Below are 22,077 nucleotides of genomic sequence, written 5' to 3' on the forward strand. Positions count from 1 at the left end.
TGGCAAGGGTATGATTCTTTTTTTTTTCAGAGCCAACGTTTAGACGTCTCCCGTTCTATCCCTTCAACCTTAGGGGTGAGTCCTTAATTGTAGGCATTCAGAACAGATCCAGATCATGAGACTCTCCGGGTTTGGATATGGTCTAAATGGATTCATGCTCACCTTGGATAAGAGATGAGTTTTTTGGAGAGGATTATTCTTTCAGAATTATACAAAAGTGGTTGGAGATTAGGCAAATGTTCTTTATTTGCTTGAATTGATCGGACTACTAATATGGTTTATCCATCTAGAGATGGATTGTTAAACATGTTTGACCATCCTTTGAAGACAAGATAAGTCAAATGTCGAACAAGCTAGTCAGTTGAAATAATATAGTTGTCCAAGGATGAATGACTGAACTGAGATAGTTGTCTAGAAGGATTGTTTGGATGACTGAACTGAAGTAGCCATCCAGGGAGGGATGACTGAACTGAGATAGTCGTTCGAAGTGACATGGCACGAATCTGGATAGGGTAGATGACTGAACTTCTTTAGCCATCCATGGCTGGACGGCTGAACTACTTTAGTCGTCTGATCAATTTTCTCTCGGTGTCCCTTTTGTGAACTCCATCCTTCAACTTGATTTTTCTAAAGATGTTAGTATTTTGGGTATCTTATAAAAAAATGGGTGTCTACATTTATATATATCTCAATTTAATCAATAAAAATAGACAATTGCAATGAATTTCTACATGTTGCACACATACATGACAAACTAATCAATTGCATTGCATTCATGTATAGTAACAATATATACATATATATATATATATATCAATTTAATCAATAAAAGATATCAACTGCAATAAAATTTTACATATTGCAAACATACATGACAAACTAATCAATGACATTCATATATAGTAGCAATATATATTTCAATTTAATCGATGAAATTAGTCAATTGCAATGAATTTCTATATGTTTCACACATATATGATGAACTAACCAATTGCATTCATGTATAGTACCAATATACATCTTAATTTAATCAATAAAATCAGTCAATTGTAGTGAATTTGTATATGTTGCATACATACATGACAAACTAATCAATTACATTTATGTATAGTAGCAATATATATATATATATATATAATCAATGAAACCAGTCAATTACAATATATTTCTACATGTTGCACACATAAATGACAAATTAATTAGTTGCATTCATATAGAGTAGCAATATATATATATATATATATCAATTTAATCAAAGAAATCAGTCAAATGGAATGAATTTCTACATGTTTCACATATATATGATAAACTAATCAATTATATTCATGTATAGTAGTAATTTTAATTTAATAAATAATTATTACAAAATAACAAATGAACACCATACTTGTCCACGAGCACCAGACCTTCTTCCCCGCTGCGACATTTTCATTGGAGCATGCTCTTTCTCTTATGTATAGAGAGTAGCATCAAACAACTGGGCGGTGTTCGCATTTGACCCAGCTACATGACCCTCACTTACATCAACTTCATAAGGAGGATCCACGTTAACCTCATCCCCTTAGTTAGGTACTTCTTCTGCTCTCTCACCACTGTCACTACAGGTGACCACATCTTCAACTTCATTTATCTGGGCATTAAGGTTAGCAACAACTTTATAACCAGCCAATGGGTCACCCTCCCCCTCGTTAGATGCTTTCAGGATGGTAGACAAGATTGTGCTTACAAACTGCTCAACTTTTTCTGTATATTATGCCTTAGATGCAGGACCACTTTGAAAATTGTAGTTGTTCACTATACGGTAATTCCGTTTTTTTTTTAGCTCAGTGCTTGAACACATCTGTATGTGATTATTCATGGTGTATTTTTTATAAAAGACGTCAGACACCCACATTGTTGGCAATAGATGTGGCTCTCTCTTTACCACCTTTTGCACACTAAGCTGTGCTTCCAAATTACTAAGATGACCCAGTTCATAGTTCTTCGTTGGTTTTTGTTGTTGTGCTTATAAAAATTAAAACGATGTGGATGTGGTTCCCTTCGACACAGTCTTATTCTCATTGACCATATTGTTTTAATAAATAGATTCAAAATTTCCTATAATAATACATAGAATACTGAACAAGCATTACACAACTACAAACAAACTATTTGCGTTTCAAAAAATATTTTTGAAAAAAGGAAAAAATGTGCTTGCCGAAAATAAAAAAACATTTCATTTCAAGCCAAAAAACAAAAGTGAGCACTGTTCCATTCAGCCATTAAACAAAATGGAATTGTGTTTGATTTAACTGTTAAACAAAAGGGTGCACTATGCTTATTGGAAAAACACATCGTCAATGGTTCAAGATTGATGAAATGACTCCGATGAATAGTTGTCGAAAATAGTTGTGAGACATAGTTGCTGAAAATATTTGACGAAAATAGTTGACATAAGGGAAGTAGGTTGAGGACCATTGGTTGGGGGCAAAAGACAAAAAAAAAACTAGATTATGCGAAAATAATCAAGTTGGGGACCACGGTGGATTTATATGTGATTCAAGAAAACATTTCACAACAAATAAGCAATATCATATATGTGTCATCCTTTTGCAAATAGTTAAGCATGATATTTGTGCAAATTATGTGATGCGAGATTGTGTCGTATATGCGAATAATTAAGATATTTGCGAATTTGGTGGTAAGTGGTAAGTGTAGTTTCATACATAAATTTATGCGATGTCAATAAGTATATGTGAAAAAATAAGATATTTACGAATTTAGTGGTAAGTGATAAGTGGAGTTTCATGCATATTTTTGCAATTTCATGAAGTATATGCAAAAAAATAGGATATTTGCTAATTTAGTGGACTCATGGTAAGTGGAGTTTCACAAATATTTTTATGCAAAATAAAATATACGCAAAAAAGTAAGATATTTGTGATTTTGGTGGTTTCAGTTTTATAAAAAATTCACAAACAAATTTATGCAAGTTCGTGAGGTCTGACTTTCTGCATAAAAAACTGCGATTTTGGATTTAAGTGGGAGTTGGAACTAGCCGACATACGATATAAATTTATCACAATAAAGCATAAATTCACAGTTATGAAGGATAAAAATGGTCTTACGATGTGAGATATTTGTCATAGGAAGAATAGCGAAAATTATAGAACATTTCAAAAAATAGATCATATTTATTGTACATTTTTAAATCTGAAAAACACATGTTATCTTTAAAATGTCACCTATTTTGAAAATATCACATTCTTATTGCAATATTAGCAGTCAACACTTCTTATAATTTTTATAGTTTATTTTGGATTTGTGGAAATACAATAAAAGATGTTGGGCTGCCAAGAGACATCATATTCAAAAAATGAGTGTAGCTGAGATGCGTATGCTGAGATGGATGTGTGGAAATACAATAAAAGATAAGATTCTGAACGAGGAGATACGTAAGAAGGTAGGCGTTACACCCATTGAAAATAAGATAAGAGAGAATCATTTACGGTGGTTTGGACATATTCGATGAAGGCCTAATGATGCTCCAGTTAGAAAGATGGAGAAATGGAAAAATATATTAGTTAAAAGAGGTCGGAGTAGGCCTAAGAAGACATGGATGGAGGTGATAGGAAAGGATATGAATGCTTTGAACCAAACCGAGGACATGGCTTTGGATAGAAATGAATGGAGGAAAAGGATTCATGTGGAAGACCCATAATGATTTTCTTTGTTGGTTCATATCGCCGACCCCAATTGTTTTGGGATGAAGGCGTAGTTGTTTTTTTTTTTTTCGGATTTGGAATGCTTTTCTTATAGCACGTACCGATATTTTTTCAAGATTTTCTCTCTAGAAAAAGGAATCATTTTAAATTTATCTAGAGATTTCTTCTCGGAGAAAATCCGGACAATCGGATTCGTGAGCATGCCTAGGACCTGAAACGGTCTCCGTCAGGTGCCCCAGATGTTTGACAGCCCGAAATGAGACGACTCCTTCTCTCCCCACCGTATAAATAGCACGCCTTCAACCGTCGCGCTCCCCACGTTTCAGAGCCCGACCTCTTTTCGCGATCTCTGAGATCTCCTTCCTCTCGAAGTCGATCGGTGGATCCCTTCTTCTCCTCAGTAAACCCTAAGCCATCTCTGCGATCGTCGTTTTCATGATCATCATCATCGGTGCGCTCTCTCTCTCTCTCGATTTCTCGCGGATTCGTCTTTTTTAGGATTCTTGTTTCGATCGTGCATAGATTCTGCTCCAGTATTGCAAACAGAAATATTTGTTTTCTTCTTCTTCCCCACTCATTATCTAGGCAGACGAAGTGTTCCCTCTGGTTCCAGATAATGTGGAAGATCGGGATCCCGTGAGACTCTCTCACTCTCTCTCGCTCGCTCGCGCTTGTGCGCACGCGCACGCGCACGCGCACGCGCACGCGCACGCGCACGCGCACGCGCACGCGCACGAGTGCGCTGTGTCCGTGTAGGATTGTTTCCATGGGCCAGATGGCGGTTCAATCGGCAAGATGGTTGTTGCTTGTGTGTTTGATGATCGCGAGTTCTGCTTTATTGATCGGGAGCTTAGAGAATTTCATAGTTCAAGTCGTTCACCGTCTCTGTCTGTCGGTTATCTTGACGGGAAGAGGAGGTTTTTTCGAGTTAAAAGCTTGAATTTATGGTGTACTTATTGTTTTTCCAGACGCAATGAATCTATTAGGTGCTTGATATTCCTACTACCGTGGAACACTTTGTTCCCGTGCATCTTCTAGCTTCTCCCAGGTTAAAGTTTCCACTTTCATAGTTGGTGCCGTGTTACTGGCTTCCAGCTGTTGTTGCCCATCTAGGAGAAGATTTTGCACGCGTGTGCATGCTAAAGCGTGTTGGAATCATTGGAAGGCCATATGGTGGGCAATGTAGGCATTTGTTTCAGCAAGCTGAATTTCTCTATGGTAAATGTTGAATGAAGATATCACCACTTAACACATTAATATGGAAGTGGTTTTGTTTACATATGTGCTGGAGCATGTATTCCTGCTATATTCTTGTTACACAGTTAAAATATTTGTTATTTTCATGGCTTCTAAGGTTGGAGATCCTCCTGTGCTTTGAGCATCTTTTCTAAGCTTAAAAATGGCCTTACTTTGCGGATGATTGGCTATGGGTTTTCAGAGCAAGGTTTTGTATGTGTTGTTTTAGATGAATTGGCTTATCAAGACTTGGATTTTTGTTATGTGTATAATTAAAACCGATAAAGATGTAGATGGCACTATCTTTTGGGCACAATACCGAGATTGGCCTTGAATTAGATAATATGACAAATCTGGCTAATTGATTCTTTTCTTGACGGTTTTACCATTTGTTGCCTGAAAAATTAAGCGCCTTGGTCTTTCTAAGTTCTTACCTGAAAAAATCAGGCACCATGTAAGTTGTTGCCTGAAAAAAAAAATCATTGTATGCTTCTCGTTGCATAGGTAGCATAAATATCGGCTTATCTTCGCAAATATCTATATCATTGTCAATATACCATGACAATGTAACCAACTTAAATCTATGGTTTGTCAGTGGACTAGCTGAGCTGAGGCTTGTTTGTTTTGTTAATGTATATGTTATTAATATTTGATGTATTTCGTTATATATATATATATGTATATATATATATATAAAATAATATTTGAAACTAGCTGTTGGCTACTAGCCATTAGGAATGCCCAACGGTTAGTCTAACAACTAGTTAGACTAGCTGTTAGGCATGTCTAACAGCTAGAATGCCTTCTTTTTTTGTCCTCTTCTTCATGTATATATATATGTTTTTTACCATTGTAAAGCATGCTTTTCTTAAGCATTCTTATTAGTAAAGGTATATTTTTTATATGTGTTCTTTTTGTAATGAGATCTCCAAGAGACCAAGAAAATGCCTACTAGGGCAAAAACACAAAACAACCCACAAAGGGGATGCTCTCAAGAGGCATAAAGTTACACACTCACAATATAAAAATAAATTATTTATTGACATAAAATGCATAATACATGCATAAAGGAATAGGGGACCAAAGCTCCCATATATATACATGATAGAAGGAAAGGAGAGAGACCTACTAGCCCTTGGGTAGCTCCCAACGGATAGCTGGTCAAAAAGACCAAACTGCCCATAGTAAAAACAAAAAATAAAAAAACCTAAATACAATCTATAAAAATAAATAAACAAAAACTATGTATATATAAATACAATATATATATACATATACATATATGTGTATACATGTACATAACCAAATCTCTTAACACTTCCCCTCAAACTTACGGTAAGATCACCGAAAGTTTGTCAAGGAAAAATTGAAACCTAGGAGAAGGAAGTTCCTTGGTGAAGAAGTCCGCCAATCGATATTTAGAGGCTACATAAGATAATGATATGTTCTTCAAGTATTCTTCTCGAACAGAGTGGCAATCCTTCTCAATTTGCTTAGTCCTTTCATGAAACACATGATTGCTGACAATCTAAATGGCTCTTATTGTCACAACAAAGCTTTGAGGGCATCATGAGATGTACCAACATATCTTCAAGCAATCGTCTCAACCATACAACTTCTGATGTAGTGGTGGCCATGGTTCGTGACTCTGCTTTCGTGGATGAAAGAAAAACCTTTTGTTGTTTTTTGCACTTCTACGATACGAGCGAGTCACCTAAAAACACACAAAAATCAATGAAGGAAGACAATAAAAAAGGCCTTACATGCCTGGTGATAGATAAGTATGTGAGAGATCCAATTATCTGATGGTACAGTGTGGGATCCTTCAGAGGTGTTCCATCGTCAATTTTCATTTTTGCATTAATCAATTCTGGAGTGTCATTTTTTTTTGTTAGTAATTCTAGATCTGTCGATGATTTCAGTTGTTGATTTAGTTTGGGTTAATAAATACCCATGAGGTGAGTATGCAACCTCAATACCAAGAAAATATGTAAGAAATCCAAGGTCATTTCAAAATTATTTTTAAGAACATTTTTAATATGATACTCTCTCTTTGTCTCCACCAGTGATGATTATGTCATCTACATACAGAAGTAGAATGATGATACCTGATGATATCTGCATCAGATGTCTTAACAAATAAAGCAGTGTCGGTATAACATGATCTATATCCAAGATTTAATGTGACAATACAAAATCTATCATACCAGGCCTTAGGAGTCTGTTTTAAGACATACAAAACTTTCTTTAAATAGAGAATGTATCCAAGTGGATCTTCAAGACCTGGAGGCAGATCCATATCGACTTCTTCTTTCAATTCTCCATTCAAAAGACATTTTTCGCAAACCTATAATGGAAGCTAGGGTTATGAGAGTCCTAACAATAGTCATTCTTGTAAAACCAGTAAAAAAAAAATTAAAGATCGGACCCGGGTCGGGTCCAGACCCGACCCGGATCCAACCTGTGCCAGCCCCTCGAAACCCTTTTCGAGGGGACTGGCAGCCCACGGCAGGGGGCCTCTCCGGCGACACAGGGGGCGGGCCCTGTGTGCGCCCCCTCCTTATTTAAAAGACGAGAGGGGAGAGGGGAGGGCCTACGAGCCTCCCCCGACTCTCTCTCTCATCTCTCGTCTCTCTCCCCTCTGCTCTCTCTTCCCCCGACTCCATCTCCCTCTCCCTTTGCCGACGCAGGCCAACCCCCTCCCCTTCACGGCATCCACTCGCCGGCGAGCCCCTCCCCGACAACCTCCTTTCTCCTCGGCAGCCCAGGTAAACACCCCTCCCCCTCTCTTCTTCCGTTGGCTCGCCGGAAGGCCGGCAGGTGGCCGACAGCCCCTGCCGAGCCTTCCTCCTCTTTCTCGACAGGCAAGGGGCTCCGCCCCCTTGACTTCCTCTTTTTTTCGACATGCAAGGGGCTCCGCCCCCTTGCCTTCCTCTTTTTTTCGACAGGCAAGGGGGGCATCTTCTTAGCAGGCAGGGGGCGGAGCCCCCCTGCCCTTTTAAATATTCTGGCAGGGGCCATGGCCCCTGCCCTTCCCTTCGTGTAGGGGCCGATGGCCCCTACCCTTTCCTTAAGAAAGGAAGCAGGGGCCGAAGGCCCCTGCCTCACCTCTTGGAAACCCAGCAGGGGCCGATGGCCCCTGCCCCTCCCTTGACCGACAGGGGCCTCTGGCCCCTGTCTCTCTTTCCTGTCGAGCAGAGGCTCGACAGGGGCCATTGGCCCCTGCCACCTCTCCCGATTAGCCGCAGGGGGGGGGGGCTTTGGCCCCCGCACTCCCCCTCTTTTCCTTGAAACCCAGCAGGGGCCAATGGCCCCTGCCCCTCTCTAGACCGACAGGGGCCTCTGGCCCCTGTCCCATTTTCTTGTCGAGCAAAACTCGACAAAGGCCATTTGGCCCCTGCACCCATCTCCTTTAACGGCATGGGTCATTGGACCCTACCCCGTTCTCTTTCGCAACGGTAGGGGCCGATGACCCCTGCATTGAGTTGCGGAGAAACCGAGCTTTCTCCCTACCTATATTCATTTTATGCATGCTAAACTACGTATTTTTGCAGTTTACGCAACGGAGCCCGTTCGCGCCCCACGAACTAAACCGACAATCACTTACGTTCGTAGAAGACTCCATCCTCGCAATACCCCAAGGTAGGAGAAGTTGCACAAGGACTTAAATAATTAAATCAAGCTTAAATAATTGATAATCGAAAGGACTTAATGATATATTTATATACTTATATGTATATAAGTACACTTTTAAATCAAGGACGCGGTTTCGCGATCCTTGTCCTTTGCTTTCGCATTTCAGTTTGCCGTCGCGCTTTGTGCCCAGGCTTTTACTTTCGTATTTACTGCTTATTGTCTTTTAATTCAAGGACGTGGTTTCGCGGTCCTTGTCCTTTGCTTACGCACTTTCTGTTTCTGTTGCCGTCGCGCTTTGTGCCTAGGCTTTTGCTATCATAGTTACTACTTACTGTCTTTTAATTCAAGGACGCGGTTTCGCGATCCTTGTCCCTTGCTTTCGCAGTTCCTGTTTGCCGTCGCGCTTCGCGCCCAGGCACTTCCTTTTCACATTATTATCTTTTGTTTCTTTTCCTTGCCATAGACTCAGTGTATTCGAGAGGTATACCTATTCCTCTTTCCACCCGATATGTTTTGGGAAAACCCTTGATTTGGGGCAAGACCAAGTTGTTGGGTGATAGGTTCCTTTGTGAAACCCATTTACCAAAACCAGTGTCGTGACTTACATAGCACCCAGACACAGCGTCATCGGATGTCAGATTCGAGAAAATCACATGCCTTATGTTGGCAAGATTGTGTGTGGTTTCGAAAGATTTGATATGTTAAAATAGTTTTTAAAAACATTATATCTTTGCAAAACACACTCCTGAGGCTCCTATTAAGGACCTGTATCCCTTTTCTCGTAAGTGTACTTAAACATGCGAGACATGTTAGTACTACGACGATTGGATGAGAGAGTCTTATGACCTCGATTAATGCTTAGTGCAGGTTGTTGAAAACACATATAAGAGTGGGATCGCCTTCATAGGCAAGATGCTCGTTTCGGTCTAATGGACCAGAGCATGAAGAATGAGGCAACGACTAAGAAACCCCGTCGCACTCAATTCAACCTTGCTTCGTCAAGAGAGAGGACGAAGGGTACCAACTCCGATAGACAGTCCATTTATGGCTTTCAAAAAAGGCAAAAGACCCGTTTTTCCCCAGTCATCGGAGGTTAGGGGGAGGGATAGGGGCTACATAAGTTAGCCTAACACTTCTGCAGAAGTTGGATGCATCCCTATCAGGCCTTGGGGACTTACTCTCTCGACCATCGGTCGTCTCCATAGGAATAGGATTCAGTCAGACAACCGAGGTATATTAAAATACTTAACATAATGAACACTCGGTTTGGACTCGACTGTTTCGACTCACGTGCCATGTATGTACCCGCATGGTCGGTTATCAAGTAATAACTAAATTGAGCATGCACACCCTTTTCAGTTTGTTGTACTTAGCTTATTCCTCCAGTCTATCTGCTTAGTTTGCTCGTTACTACCTGCTGCATAAATTATCTATGCCTAATTTAGTTCTTTCTGTCTTTGTACTCTCCTGCTAGTTTTTCGCAAAACTAACCCATTTCATGGGCACAGGTGACGATTAGGTGCATCAGGCGATGGCGCGACTGCGAGATGATTTAAGGATCCACTGTTTCTGCTCGTAGTGTTTCTCCTGGACATTTTTGGTTTTTGATACGGTTTTCCCTTGAGGAAACCCAAATTTTGTACAAACTTGATACTCTCTTCAAATAGAAGGAATGGTTTCCTAAGTATTATTGCAGATCGTCCATGGTAAATCTTTGTTTTCTCGCTAACATGCCCAAGGTTGTCAAACCCGTCCTTTTTCTTTTAAAAGAAATCGTTTCCGTTGATTTAGAAATAAACTTTGTAAAGAAAAGGTATTTTCCAACTATTTCAAGGAATTTATAAGGTTCGAAATTTTGGGGTGTTACAATTCTTGTATCAGAGCAGATCGAAACAGTGATTCTTGGTCATCGAGCATCCGCATCGCGCTGTAAGTAATTTAATTTCTCTTTTTCTATACTATTAGACTAGAGTATACCTTACATGAGTATTTGAGATTTTTTCTTGTCCAAAGAAAATGAACCCTCCGGATGGTGAAAGATTGAGACGCAGAAGGGGCGCAAGAAGAACGCGCTGTCGTTCTGTGAGGGGCAGAAGCTCTGTGGTAGGAAGACTTGAGCGTTCTTCTATCGGTTCAGATCATTGGACCAGCGGGCCGCCCCCTCCCACTTTTGCGGATTCTTGGGGCTTTACGCTTCCGGATACCTACCAGGCACCGCTAGCCGCAACATGGGCAGCAATGCACTTTCGGGAAGGAAGTCGTGTGCCAAATCATGTTTTAGTTAATCGACACACTTCTCGGGAATCCTCTGAAGTAGAATCCCCCTGGCAAGCCCAGATGGGATGCAATTTCTGCGGTGAAGAAGGACATACGATGGATAATTGTCAACTCAGAGAAGCATACGATAGAAGGGGGACTGCAGCACAAGATCTGAAAGATACAACATCCTCTGTCCAGGGTACTTATGACACACCATCGTGTGATGGACAAATATTACCCCTAGAGAGTGCTCAGGACATCGCTCCACCCACTCATATGCCTTCCCCCAACTCACCAATTTACACACCATCCCCAGACTCGCCACAGTATATATCAGATACTCTGGTAAACACTCCGGCTTCACCGCTATACATATCGGATTCCCCGGTGTACACACCAGCTCCACCGCTGTACATACCGGATTCTCCGGTGTACACTCCGGCTTCGCCGCCCTATGCACCGGATGCCTCGCCACATTACTCCCCCACTACTCTTCACGGGCAAGAAGTCCCGAATGAGGATTTGCATCCTTTTCTCCCTCTGCGCGGGTTAAGGTGCACGGGTATCGCAAGAGAGTACTTGAGGAAGTACTCTCATCATCATCCCTAAAAGATATAAACTCGTTGGTTTGTGTACCCGTGGACAGTTTTTGTTTTAACTTTTTGTAAGTGCCCTCTTATACCAGCACTGCTGGGCTTTTGTAATCTCTATTACTCGGAAATATGATAAACTTTTTGATATTACTCTTCTCTTTCAAGTATTGACTTATGTATCATCTGGGTATTTTAAAGATGGTTCGAGGGTCGAACGAAGGTTCGTCTGACGAATGGTCAGATCAGCGGGGATTCATCATGGATTTCTTAAGCGCATTGGCTAGCGCCATGCGAAATCAAGCACACAACCAAGTACCTACCCCAGAACCAAGCCACCCTGCGACAGTATCATATGAAAAGTTCTTAAAGCTCGATCCTTCAACCTTCGCAGGCAAGCCCGACCCCGATGCAGCTGAAAACTGGATTTTGGAAATAGAACGAGTTTTTCAAGTTTTGACAGTCCCAGAAGACAAGAAGACCCTTTATGGTACTTTCCGACTTTTGGGTGTCGCCCGCCATTGGTGGGACACGACTCGGAACATACAGTTCCCGACAGACTCGTTTATTCCTTGGGAGGCTTTCAAGAAGGCTTTCTTGGAGAACTATTTTCCTCCTCATGCGAGGGAGAGGAAAAAGGTGGAGTTCTTGGAACTTTGCCAAGGTTCGTCAAGTCTGGTGGACTACATCTCCAGGTTCCAGGAGTTGGAGCGTCATTGCCCCAACTTTTTTGCAGATGATCGGGAGCGGGCGGGTAAATTCATCCGCGGATTAAAGGAAGGACTCCGACCAAGGGTCCTAAACAGCATGCCATCAACTCTCTTCGCAGCTGTTGCTGCAGCCACTCTCCTGACTGAGGATTGGGAACGCTCCAAGAGCACCCAAAGCAAGAAGCCACCCGTTGCGGGTAACGATCAAAAGAGATATCCCTCTGGCGGTCAAGCCAAGCGACCACCCTCTTTCATAAACAAGGAAGGTGGAAGAAAGCCATATCCTCCTTCCAAACGTCAGCGTCCTCAGGGCAACCCTCCCGCCCGGCAGCAGGCGGGCGATGTCTGCCCCAAATGCGGACGACCTCACCCCGGGCAAGCATGCCCTCTTCTTACAGGCGGATGCCTGTACTGTGGCAAGATGGGCCACTTTGCACGCGAGTGCCGCAAGAAGGTGGCTGACGACCTCCGAAGGAATAATGGAGCACCTCTGCTCCCCCGACCACCGCCGCAACCGCAACAACAACATTCTTATCAGGCGCAACAACCACAGTCCAGCGGCCAGAAAAAAGCACCGGGGCGCGTTTACACTGCCACGGTCGAACAGCTGACCAAGGGCGAGCTTGTGCAAGGTACCATCTTGATTGCTAACCAAGCAGCTTTCGTACTCTTTGATTGCGGTGCCACTCATTCTTTTATTTCTATAAAATTTGCTGAACTCTTGCACGTACCTGTAAGCTCGTTAGATAATGCTCTCAACGTCTATAACCCGATTGGGAAGAGCACTATTTGTGCGACCTACGTGCCAACTTTGGACGTAGTCTTGGCAGATCGACATTATCCGGCCTGCACTATCCTTCTAGATATGACCGAATTTGACGTCATCTTAGGCATGAATTGGCTGCACAAGTATCATGCCAAGATCTTTTGCCATGAAAGCAAAATTGTGTTATCTCCACCAGGGATGCCTAGGGTGGAATTCAAGTTCGTGAAGGCGGTCCGTGCAAGCAAGATGATTTCTTCGCTAAAGGCACAACATTACCTGAGAAGGGGATGCACTGCCTTTTTAGTCAGTGTCGTCCAGTCCGAACCGACACTAGTTTCGATTAGAGATCTGGAGGTGGTTCGGGATTTTCTAGACATCTTCCCAGAGGAGCTGCCAGGACTTCCCCCACCATGAGAGGTTGAATTCAACATCGAGTTGCTACCAGGTACTGCGCCAATTTCTAAAGCTCCATACCGTATGGCGCCAGCCGAGCTCGAGGAACTCAAGAAGCAGCTACAGGAATTGATGGATCTAGGATTCATTCGCCCCAATGTCTCGCCTTGGGGAGCTCCTGTTTTATTCGTTAAAAAGAAAGATGGATCATTGCGGTTGTGCATCGACTATCGAATGCTCAACCAGGCCACGATAAAGAATAAATATCCGTTACCGCGTATCGAAGATCTGTTCGATCAACTGCGGAATGCCAAGATTTTCTCAAAGATCGACCTTAGGTCAGGATACCATCAACTTAGAATTAACGGAGATGACATCTCCAAGACGGCTTTTCGAACCAGGTATGGGCATTTCGAGTTTACTGTCATGCCTTTCGGACTCACCAACGCTCCTGCAGCCTTCATGGACCTCATGAACCGTGTGTTTAAACCCTTTTTAGACACCTTCGTCATCGTGTTCATTGATGACATCCTGGTGTACTCAGAGACCTGGGATCAACATCGCGAACACCTGATCATCATTTTGGAAACCTTGTGGAAGGAGCGTTTGTTTGCTAAATTCTCTAAAAGCGAGTTTTGGCTCAAGGAGGTTATGTTTTTGGGACATGTTATATCCGAGAAAGGCGTATCCGTAGATCCTGCAAAGGTGGAGGCCGTACTAAGCTGGCAGCAACCGAGGAATGTTCGTGACATCAGAAGTTTCCTTGGATTAGCTGGATATTATCGAAGATTTATCCAAGACTTTTCCAAAATCTCTCTGCCTATGACAAAGCTGCTAAAGAAGGAGGCTAAGTTCGTGTGAGACGATTTGTGCGAAAACAGTTTTCAGTTGCTGAAGGAACGACTTACTACCGCTCCTATCTTAGCCTTGCCTTCGGGACAAGGCGGCTTCGTAATTTATACTGACGCTTCCGGGACAGGCTTGGGCTGCGTCCTAATGCAGAATGGTAGGGTAATCGCCTACGCATCGCGTCAACTTAAGATTCATGAGAAGAATTATCCGACTCATGACTTGGAATTAGCGGCTGTGGTTTTCACATTAAAGATTTGGCGACACTACTTGTACGGGGAACAATTCGAGGCTTTTACGGATCATAAGAGCCCCAAGTACTTGTTTTCACAGAAGGAGCTTAATATGAGGCAACGACGGTGGCTAGAATTTCTCAAGGATTACGATTTCACCCTTTCCTACCATCCAGGAAAGGCGAACGTGGTAGCTGATGCTCTCAACCGTAAGGCTTCTAGCATTTCCGTCAACCTATTATACGTTGGTTGGAAGTTGATTGAGGATTTGGTTTCCTGGAAACCGTTTGCAGTCTCATCAATTTCTATCAGTCTTTCTAATTTGATAGCTCAACCTGAGCTGTTAGCCAAGATCCTTGCTGGGCAAAAGACTGATGCGCAGTACGAGAAGTTGAAGGCTCGTACACAACAGACCGATACTCCTTTCCGACTTAAGGACGATGGAAGCATTTGGCTCAAAAATCGTCTTTGGGTCCCAAATGATCCCGTTTTGAGAGACGAAATTCTCGTAGAGGCCCATAAATCCAAATATACGATTCACCCGGGAGGCACGAAGATGTTCAAAGACTTGCAGCGCAGATTTTGGTGGAGCGGAATGAAGCGAGACGTGGCCGAATACATCTCTAAGTGTTTGACTTGCCAGCAGATTAAGATCGAGCATCAACGACCTGGCGGAGTGATGCAACAAATGAAGATCCCACAATGGAAGTGGGAAGACATCACTATGGACTTTATCGTCGGTTTGCCAAGGACACGAAGAAAGAACGATGCGATTTGGGTGATCGTTGATCGACTCACCAAATCGGCTCATTTCCTTCCTATCCGTATTAGTCAGTCCTTAGACAGTTTGGCGGATCTCTACATTCGTGAGATTGTGAGGTTGCACGGTGTTCCGGTATCTATCATCTCCGATCGTGATCCGAGGTTTACCTCGAGGTTTTGGGGACAACTTCAAATCGCTTTGGGTACGAATTTAAAGTTCAGTACCGCATTTCACCCTCAGACTGACGGACAGTCTGAACGCACAATTCAGACTTTGGAGGACATGCTGCATGCGTGCATGATGGACTGGAAGGGAGAATGGGATTCTCATACCAATCTGGCCGAATTCGCGTACAACAACAATTACCACGCTAGCATCGGGATGGCCCCTTACGAGGCCTTGTATGGAAAGCCCTGTCGTTCGCCTCTCTACTGGGACGAGGTTGGCGAGCGAAGGATGGAATCTCCTATAGTGCTACAACACTACACTCAGCAGGTGCAGATTATACGAGAGCGACTCCGTACTGCACAGAATCGGCAGAAAAGTTACGCAGATCGTCGTCGTCGAGAGCTCACCTTCTCGATAGGAGATATGGTTTTTGTTAAGGTATCTCCCACAAGGAGCGTTTTTCGTTTTGGGAAAAAGGAAAAGCTAAGCCCTAGATTTGTCGGACCGTTCGAGATCCTGGAACGGATTGGTGAAGCAGCTTATCGTGTGGCTTTACCTCCTCAGTACGCTCAGATCCATAACGTTTTTCACGTATCCATGCTTCGGAAATACGTTCACGACCCATCACACATCATCCATTATGATGATGTAGACATTCAGAAGGATTTGTCTTTTGAGGAAAGACCAGTCGAGATCGTTGATCGTCGAGATCAAGTGCTTCGATCTAAGACAATATCTCTTGTAAAGGTCCGTTGGAAGCACCATGGAATAGAGGAATGTACTTGGGAGCCTGACTCTGCTATTAGGGAGAAATACCCTGACTTGTACCTTGATCGTTAAGTTCAATTTAATTTCGAGGACGAAATTATTTTAAGGAGGGTTGGATGTAAAACCAGTAAAAAAAAAAAAAAATTTAAAGATCGGACCCGGGTCGGGTCCAGACCCGACCCGGATCCAACCTGTGCCAGCCCCTCGAAAACCCTTTTCGAGGGGACTGGCAGCCCACGGCAGGGGGCCTCTTCGGCGACACAGGGGCGGGCCCTGTGTGCGCCCCCTCCCTATTTAAAAGACGAGAGGGGAGGGCCTACGAGCCTCCCCCGACTCTCTCTCTCATCTCTCGTCTCTCTCCCCTCTGCTCTCTCTTCCCCCGACTCCATCTCCCTCTCCCTTTGCCGACGCAGGCCAACCCCCTCCCCTTCACGACATCCACTCGCCGGCGAGCCCCTCCCCGACAACCTCCTTTCTCCTCGGCAGCCCAGGTAAACACCCCTCCCCCTCTCTTCTTCCGTTGGCTCGCCGGAAGGCCGGCAGGTGGCCGGCAGCCCCTGCCGAGCCTTCCTCCTCTCTTTCGACAGGCAAGGGGCTCCGCCCCCTTGCCTTCCTCTTTCTCGACAGGCAAGGGGCTCCGCCCCCTTGACTTCCTCTTTTTTTCGACAGGCAAGGGGCTCCGCCCCCTTGCCTTCCTCTTTTTTTCGACAGGCAAGGGGGCTCCGCCCCCCTTGCCCTCATCTTCTTAGCAGGCAGGGGGCGGAGCCCCCCTGCCCTTTTAAATATTCTGGCAGGGGCCATGGCCCCTGCCCTTCCCTTCGTGTAGGGGCCGATGGCCCCTACCCTTTCCTTAAGAAAGGAAGCAGGGGCCTTCGGCCCCTGCCTCACCTCTTGGAAACCCAGCAGGGGCCGATGGCCCCTCCCCCTCCCTTGACCGACAGGGGCCTCTGGCCCCTGTCTCTCTTTCCTGTCGAGCAGAGGCTCGACAGGGGCCATTGGCCCCTGCCACCTCTCCCGATTAGCCGCAGGGGGGGGGGCTTTGGCCCCCGCACTCCCCCTCTTTTCCTTGAAACCCAGCAGGGGCCAATGGCCCCTGCCCCTTTCTAGACCGACAGGGGCCTCTGGCCCCTGTCCCATTTTCTTGTCGAGCAAAACTCGACAAAGGCCATTTGGCCCCTGCACCCATCTCCTTTAACGGCATGGGTCATTGGACCCTACCCCGTTCTCTTTCGCAACGGTAGGGGCCGATGACCCCTGCATTGAGTTGCGGAGAAACCGAGCTTTCTCCCTACCTATATTCATTTTATGCATGCTAAACTACGTATTTTTGCAGTTTACGCAACGGAGCCCGTTCGCGCCCCGCGAACTAAACCGACAATCACTTACGTTCGTAGAAGACTCCATCCTCGCAATACCCCAAGGTAGGAGAAGTTGCACAAGGACTTAAATAATTAAATCAAGCTTAAATAATTGATAATTGAAAGGACTTAATGATATATTTATATACTTATATGTATATAAGTACACTTTTAAATCAAGGACGCGGTTTCGCGATCCTTGTCCTTTGATTTCGCATTTCAGTTTGCCGTCGCGCTTTGCGCCCAGGCTTTTACTTTCGTATTTACTGCTTATTGTCTTTTAATTCAAGGACGCGGTTTCGCGGTCCTTGTCCTTTGCTTACGCACTTTCTGTTTCTGTTGCCGTCGCGCTTTGTGCCCAGGCTTTTGCTTTCATAGTTACTACTTACTGTCTTTTAATTCAAGGACGCGGTTTCGCGATCCTTGTCCCTTGCTTTCGCAGTTCCTGTTTGCCGTCGCGCTTCGCGCCCAGGTACTTCCTTTTCACATTATTATCTTTTGTTTCTTTTCCTTGCCATAGACTCAGTGTATTCGAGAGGTATACCTATTCCTCTTTCCACCCGATATGTTTTGGGAAAACCCTTGATTTGGGGCAAGACCAAGTTGTTGGGTGATAGGTTCCTTTGTGAAACCCATTTACCAAAACCAGTGTCGTGACTTACATAGCACCCAGACACAGCGTCATCGGATGTCAGATTCGAGAAAATCACATGCCTTATGTTGGCAAGATTGTGTGTGGTTTCGAAAGATTTGATATGTTAAAATAGTTTTTAAAAACATTATATCTTTGCAAAACACACTCCTGAGGCTCCTATTAAGGACCTGTATCCCTTTTCTCGTAAGTGTACTTAAACATGCGAGACATGTTAGTACTACGACGATTGGATGAGAGAGTCTTATGACCTCGATTAATGCTTAGTGCAGGTTGTTGAAAACACATATAAGAGTGGGATCGCCTTCATAGGCAAGATGCTCGTTTCGGTCTAATGGACCAGAGCATGAAGAATGAGGCAACGACTAAGAAACCCCGTCGCACTCAATTCAACCTTGCTTCGTCAAGAGAGAGGACGAAGGGTACCAACTCCGATAGACAGTCCATTTATGGCTTTCAAAAAAGGCAAAAGACCCGTTTTTCCCCAGTCATCGGAGGTTAGGGGGAGGGATAGGGGCTACATAAGTTAGCCTAACACTTCTGCAGAAGTTGGATGCATCCCTATCAGGCCTTGGGGACTTACTCTCTCGACCATCGGTCGTCTCCATAGGAATAGGATTCAGTCAGACAACCGAGGTATATTAAAATACTTAACATAATGAACACTCGGTTTGGACTCGACTGTTTCGACTCACGTGCCATGTATGTACCCGCATGGTCGGTTATCAAGTAATAACTAAATTGAGCATGCACACCCTTTTCAGTTTGTTGTACTTAGCTTATTCCTCCAGTCTATCTGCTTAGTTTGCTCGTTACTACCTGCTGCATAAATTATCTATGCCTAATTTAGTTCTTTCTGTCTTTGTACTCTCCTGCTAGTTTTTCGCAAAACTAACCCATTTCATGGGCACAGGTGACGATTAGGTGCATCAGGCGATGGCGCGACTGCGAGATGATTTAAGGATCCACTGTTTCTGCTCGTAGTGTTTCTCCTGGACATTTTTGGTTTTTGATACGGTTTTCCCTTGAGGAAACCCAAATTTTGTACAAACTTGATACTCTCTTCAAATAGAAGGAATGGTTTCCTAAGTATTATTGCAGATCGTCCATGGTAAATCTTTGTTTTCTCGCTAACATGCCCAAGGTTGTCAAACCCGTCCTTTTTCTTTTAAAAGAAATCGTTTCCGTTGATTTAGAAATAAACTTTGTAAAGAAAAGGTATTTTCCAACTATTTCAAGGAATTTATAAGGTTCGAAATTTTGGGGTGTTACAATTCTTGTATCAGAGCAGATCGAAACAGTGATTCTTGGTCATCGAGCATCCGCATCGCGCTGTAAGTAATTTAATTTCTCTTTTTCTATACTATTAGACTAGAGTATACCTTACATGAGTATTTGAGATTTTTTCTTGTCCAAAGAAAATGAACCCTCCGGATGGTGAAAGATTGAGACGCAGAAGGGGCGCAAGAAGAACGCGCTGTCGTTCTGTGAGGGGCAGAAGCTCTGTGGTAGGAAGACTTGAGCGTTCTTCTATCGGTTCAGATCATTGGACCAGCGGGCCGCCCCCTCCCACTTTTGCGGATTCTTGGGGCTTTACGCTTCCGGATACCTACCAGGCACCGCTAGCCGCAACATGGGCAGCAATGCACTTTCGGGAAGGAAGTCGTGTGCCAAATCATGTTTTAGTTAATCGACACACTTCTCGGGAATCCTCTGAAGTAGAATCCCCCTGGCAAGCCCAGATGGGATGCAATTTCTGCGGTGAAGAAGGACATACGATGGATAATTGTCAACTCAGAGAAGCATACGATAGAAGGGGGACTGCAGCACAAGATCTGAAAGATACAACATCCTCTGTCCAGGGTACTTATGACACACCATCGTGTGATGGACAAATATTACCCTAAGAGAGTGCTCAGGACATCGCTCCACCCACTCATATGCCTTCCCCCAACTCACCAATTTACACACCATCCCCAGACTCGCCACAGTATATATCAGATACTCTGGTAAACACTCCGGCTTCACCGCTATACATATCGGATTCCCCGGTGTACACACCAGCTCCACCGCTGTACATACCGGATTCTCCGGTGTACACTCCGGCTTCGCCGCCCTATGCACCGGATGCCTCGCCACATTACTCCCCCACTACTCTTCACGGGCAAGAAGTCCCGAATGAGGATTTGCATCCTTTTCTCCCTCTGCGCGGGTTAAGGTGCACGGGTATCGCAAGAGAGTACTTGAGGAAGTACTCTCATCATCATCCCTAAAAGATATAAACTCGTTGGTTTGTGTACCCGTGGACAGTTTTTGTTTTAACTTTTTGTAAGTGCCCTCTTATACCAGCACTGCTGGGCTTTTGTAATCTCTATTACTCGGAAATATGATAAACTTTTTGATATTACTCTTCTCTTTCAAGTATTGACTTATGTATCATCTGGGTATTTTAAAGATGGTTCGAGGGTCGAACGAAGGTTCGTCTGACGAATGGTCAGATCAGCGGGGATTCATCATGGATTTCTTAAGCGCATTGGCTAGCGCCATGCGAAATCAAGCACACAACCAAGTACCTACCCCAGAACCAAGCCACCCTGCGACAGTATCATATGAAAAGTTCTTAAAGCTCGATCCTTCAACCTTCGCAGGCAAGCCCGACCCCGATGCAGCTGAAAACTGGATTTTGGAAATAGAACGAGTTTTTCAAGTTTTGACAGTCCCAGAAGACAAGAAGACCCTTTATGGTACTTTCCGACTTTTGGGTGTCGCCCGCCATTGGTGGGACACGACTCGGAACATACAGTTCCCGACAGACTCGTTTATTCCTTGGGAGGCTTTCAAGAAGGCTTTCTTGGAGAACTATTTTCCTCCTCATGCGAGGGAGAGGAAAAAGGTGGAGTTCTTGGAACTTTGCCAAGGTTCGTCAAGTCTGGTGGACTACATCTCCAGGTTCCAGGAGTTGGAGCGTCATTGCCCCAACTTTTTTGCAGATGATCGGGAGCGGGCGGGTAAATTCATCCGCGGATTAAAGGAAGGACTCCGACCAAGGGTCCTAAACAGCATGCCATCAACTCTCTTCGCAGCTGTTGCTGCAGCCACTCTCCTGACTGAGGATTGGGAACGCTCCAAGAGCACCCAAAGCAAGAAGCCACCCGTTGCGGGTAACGATCAAAAGAGATATCCCTCTGGCGGTCAAGCCAAGCGACCACCCTCTTTCATAAACAAGGAAGGTGGAAGAAAGCCATATCCTCCTTCCAAACGTCAGCGTCCTCAGGGCAACCCTCCCGCCCGGCAGCAGGCGGGCGATGTCTGCCCCAAATGCGGACGACCTCACCCCGGGCAAGCATGCCCTCTTCTTACAGGCGGATGCCTGTACTGTGGCAAGATGGGCCACTTTGCACGCGAGTGCCGCAAGAAGGTGGCTGACGACCTCCGAAGGAATAATGGAGCACCTCTGCTCCCCCGACCACCGCCGCAACCGCAACAACAACATTCTTATCAGGCGCAACAACCACAGTCCAGCGGCCAGAAAAAAGCACCGGGGCGCGTTTACACTGCCACGGTCGAACAGCTGACCAAGGGCGAGCTTGTGCAAGGTACCATCTTGATTGCTAACCAAGCAGCTTTCGTACTCTTTGATTGCGGTGCCACTCATTCTTTTATTTCTATAAAATTTGCTGAACTCTTGCACGTACCTGTAAGCTCGTTAGATAATGCTCTCAACGTCTATAACCCGATTGGGAAGAGCACTATTTGTGCGACCTACGTGCCAGCTTTGGACGTAGTCTTGGCAGATCGACATTATCCGGCCTGCACTATCCTTCTAGATATGACCGAATTTGACGTCATCTTAGGCATGAATTGGCTGCACAAGTATCATGCCAAGATCTTTTGCCATGAAAGCAAAATTGTGTTATCTCCACCAGGGATGCCTAGGGTGGAATTCAAGTTCGTGAAGGCGGTCCGTGCAAGCAAGATGATTTCTTCGCTAA

At 44.4% G+C, this 22,077-nt stretch overlaps 1 protein-coding gene across 2 annotated transcripts in view; it reads left to right on the forward strand.

Annotated features, from left to right (window-relative positions):
* The first annotated feature begins 4,021 nt into the window (after positions 1 to 4,021).
* LOC149835683 (uncharacterized) overlaps positions 4,022 to 22,077 on the forward strand; it is a 59,240-nt gene continuing 41,184 nt past the window's right edge. For both annotated transcript variants that reach the window (XM_090008682.1, XM_090008683.1), the window contains exon 1: positions 4,022 to 4,155. The gene's annotated coding sequence lies outside the window, so the exon portion shown is untranslated. The remainder of the gene's footprint in view (positions 4,156 to 22,077) is intronic.

This window comes from Nuphar pumila, chromosome 6, assembly GCF_984573655.1.
Source record: "Nuphar pumila chromosome 6, dmNupPumi1.hap1.1, whole genome shotgun sequence".
NCBI classification, from domain to species: domain Eukaryota; kingdom Viridiplantae; phylum Streptophyta; class Magnoliopsida; order Nymphaeales; family Nymphaeaceae; genus Nuphar; species Nuphar pumila.